The sequence below is a fragment of the Psammomys obesus genome, unplaced genomic scaffold (genome assembly GCF_907164565.1).
Source record: "Psammomys obesus unplaced genomic scaffold, mPsaObe1.curated_primary_1811, whole genome shotgun sequence".
In the NCBI taxonomy this organism is placed as follows: domain Eukaryota; kingdom Metazoa; phylum Chordata; class Mammalia; order Rodentia; family Muridae; genus Psammomys; species Psammomys obesus.
The window spans coordinates 50535755-50540036 of record NW_026585895.1 but is presented as its reverse complement, the minus strand read 5'-3'; positions in this window follow the sequence as shown (position 1 = coordinate 50540036).

Here is a 4282-nt window from a genome sequence, read left to right as displayed (position 1 = left end):
TTTTATGTGTATGGGTATTTTTGTCTGTATGTACGTCTGCACCACATGCAGCACCTTGGAAGGCCAGAACTGGGTGTTGCATCCCCTAGAACTGGAGTTGCAGATGTTTGTGAGCTGCCATGTGCCTACTGGGAATTGAACCCCTAAATGCAAGAGCAACCAGTGCTCTTAACTGCTGAGTCATCCCTTTGGTCCACACAATGACTTTTTAAAAATTATTTTCTTTTTTTTTTTGTGTGTGTGTGTGTGTTTGTTTCATTTGCTACTTTTTTCCCCAAGACTTATTTATTTATATATATGAGCACTCTATTTGTGTGTATGCCTTCATGATAGGAGAGAGCATCAGATCCTATTATAGATGGTTGTGAGCCACCATGTGGTTGCTGGGAATTGAATTCAGGACCTCTGGATGAGCAGACAGTGCTCTTAACCACTGAGCCATCTCTCCAGCCCTCTCATTTGCTACTTTTAATATCATAAGAGAAACTAGACAGTTGTAATGAAAGGCACAGGACAAACATATAGACAGAAATTACTTTGGCTCCTTCTTCCCTAGGATGAGATCTTGAGTCCTTCCAGGGTTTTGCTTAGGTGAGTGATTTATGAACTGAGTGGACTCTTTAGGTAGGCTGTTCCTGCACAGGGCTTTCCTGTGATTGGTGTTTTCACTTTTATTAATTACAGTTTATTCACTTTGTATCCCCCCTGTAGCTCCCTCTCTTACCCCTCCCAATCTCACCCTCCCTCCCTCTTCCCCACCGGTGCCCCTCCCCCAGTCCACTGATAAGGAAGGTCCTCCTCCCCTTCCCTCTGATCCTAGTCTATCAGGTCTCATCAGGAGTGGCTGCATTATCTTCCTCTGTGGCCTGGTAAGGCTACTCTCCCCTCAGGGGTTGGTGATCAAAGAGCAAGCCAATCAGTTCCTGTTGGAGACAATTCCTGTTCCATTACTATGGAACCCACTTGGACACTGAGCTGCCATAGGCTACATCTGAGCAGGGGTGCTAGGTTATCTCCGAATGGTCCTTGGCTGCAGTATCAGTCTCAGAAAAGAACCCTGTGCTCAAACTTTTTGGATCTGTTGCTCTCCTTGTGGAGCTCCTGTCCTCTCCAGGTCTTACTATCACCCACTTCTTTCATAAGATTCCCTGAACTCTGCCCAAAATTTGGCTATGAGTCTCAGCATCTGCCTCGATAACCTGCAGGGTAGAGCCTTTCAGAGGCCCTCTGTGGTAGGCTCCTGTCCTGTTCCTTGTTTTTTCTCTCCTCCGATGTCCATCCTCTGCCTTTCTGAATGGGGATTGAGCATCTTAGCCAGAGTCCTCCTTGATTAACTTCCTTCGGTGTACAGATTATAGTGTGTTTATCCTATATTATATGTCTAATATCCACTTGTGAGTGAGTATATACCCTGTCCATACAATGACTTTTGAACATGGCTTCTCTACATCACTAACAGCCCTACAGAGCTGTCAAGAGCACCCACCCTGCTTGGTATGCTTACATGCACCAGTGGGCAATGTTTAGTGGGCACTCTGTGCACAGGCTTTATGTCAGAGTCCTTCCGAGGAGAGGCAGTTCTGTCTTTATGGATCCAGAACTGGAGAAGGGGCAAGTGACATGCCCAAGTCACACAAATGCTTAGCTCCCTAGTTCCCTCCAGGCCTGAGCGGCTAACTTCCAGCTCCTTTGTCCTTTGCTGGGGTGAGGAATCCAGTCCCAGGGCTTCCTGGCCCTGGATATCAGGCCAGGTCCTTCCTCTCTTAAGCCTTGTTAGATCTGTGTGATGAAGTCAGGAGCCAATGAGGCCCTGCTGGTTGGTCACTCTTGATAGGCTGTGCTTTCCAGCACCTTCCAGAACTACTAGATTTCAATCCCGCTGAGCTGAGGACTGGCCAGATACTGCAGTCAGCAAGGACTTAGCTGATTGCAATCAGAGATGTATTGGTCTTGATTTTTTTTTTTTTTTTTTAGCAAAAAGCTTTTGTTGTTGTTAAGCTCAGCTGTGGATATTTGCACAAGGCCCTGGGCTCCATCCTGTGTCTCTCTCTCACACACATGCACACACCTTTTTTGTTGTTTTGGTTTTTTGAGGCAGGGTTTGTGCATTCCCTGGCTGTTCTGAAACTCCCTCTGTAGACCGGGCTGGCTTCAAACTCACAGGGATCCACCTGCCTCTGCCTCGCTAATGCTGGAATTAAAGGCCTATGCCACCCCACTCAGCCCACACACTTCTTAAACTGGGAAACTTCCCGTTTTCAAGCTTTCTTCAGTGACATTTGACAACACCAGGCCAGTACCATTACATGGTGACTGTTGGCTGGACTCCCCTCCCTCCTCTTTTGCTGGTAGTGAAGGATCAGGACCTTACACATACTGGGTAAATGTAGCAGTCTTGGAGCTACCAGAAACTTCATATTCTAATTTTATATACATTGGTGTTTGACTGCATGTATGTCTGTGTGAGGGCGCAGATCCCCTGGAACTGGAGTTACAGACAGTTGTGAGCTGTCATGTTGGTGCCGGGAGTTCAACCTGGATCCTATAGAAGAACAGTCAGTGCTCTTTACCGCTGAGCCATCTCTCCAGGAACCCTCTCCCCCTCCCCTTTTTTTTTGTATTTTTGGATAGGGTTTTATTGCTTGGATGGCCTGGAAGTTGCAATGTAGCCCAGGCTGGCCTTGAACTAACAGATCTACCTGCCTCTGCCTCCCAAATGCTGTTAGTAAAGCTATATGCTGCCATGTCTGACTTGCTTTTTTTTTTCCCCAAAGAGTGTTTTGCCTGGATACATGTGTGCCTGCTATCCAGAAGAGGGCATCAATCAATCCCCCTGGAACTGGAGTTCTAAGAGGTTGTTAGCTGTCATGTGGGTTCTGGGAACTGTCTTAGCAGTTGAGCCATCTCTTCAGCCCTAACAAGGGATGAGTGCTTTTATCCACTGAGCTGTCTTGACAACATTAAAAAATATGTATTTTGAGCATTAAAAAAATGTGTTTTAGCATCTGCCTTTGGTCCTAGAGGGGAAGGCAGGGCAAGTGGGATCTCTGTGACTTGCAAGCCAGCCTATTAGCAACTTGCAGACCAGTCAGAGCAGAGTTATGTAAGATCCTATCTTTAAAAAAAAAAAAATATATATATATATATATTATATATATACATATATGATAGCATTTCATGTAATCCAAACTGATCCTGAATTTAATATGTAGCTGAAGATAACTTTAAACTTGTGATCCTCCACTGTCTGCTCCTGAGTGCCATGGTTAAAAGCTTGCCTCCCTACTTTTTCACTGACTTGAGAGGCCCAGCACAGCTCTATGTCCTCATTCATTGAGTCACCTGGCTGGCCCAAATCTAGTCCTCTACCAACTCTGAAGCCTAGCTGAATGTTCTGCAAAGCTAGCCAGGGAGTAAAGCTGGTGCTTTCTCCAACATTGGGCCACCTCCACACAGGGAGGGGAGCCTGTGCCTTCCCATTGGCCCCAGAGGAACAGGCCAGTGCTGTGAGGGAAAGGGCTTGGCAGAGGTTCCCAGGAAGAGACTTCCGCTTTCTAGAGCTCCAATCCTAGCTTATGGCCTTGTTCTTGCCTCCCCTTGCCACATTGCGGGGAAGCCATGGGAATCTTGCTGTTACCACTCACTGATGGCACTTGTTCATTGTTTAGTCAATCTTTACCAAGTTCTTGCCACAGGCCAGGCTCTGTGCAAACCCTGGGAGATGCAGAAGCTCAGGCAGGGAACTAAGACAGCCTGAACCCACACCTGCAGTGAACTGTTACGAGATCTCCAGAAACTCCCGAGCCTCTGTGGATCTGGACTGTGCACTAGAAGAGAAGGATACAGGTTTGCACAGGTCTGGTCTGGAAGGAATGTTGGGTTCATCCTGCTAGCTATCATTACCTCTCCTCTAGGCAGCAGAGGCAGGGTGCTGCCAGCTTTCTTCAGCCTTATCTACACAAGCTGACCTATGGCTCTCTTCGGTTCTTCCTAGTCCAGGTAAGTGACACTGCATGTACTCAGTCCTTTCCCTGTTGTGTTTTCCTCTGAGTGAAGCCAGGAGAGGAAAGGTCACTCGTGCTTCCAAGTATAACCTATCCTCCTATCTTGCCTGGCTTTTGGCTGAGACAGGATTACTCTTGGGTAATAAGGACACTTTCCCTTACTGACCCATCATAGGTAGTTGGCAGGCTGAACACTTAAAACAATTATTAGTGTATGTGTGTGTGACATCTGTGGAGGATGCACACGTGGCTGTCAACAGACAATTCTGTGGAGTCAG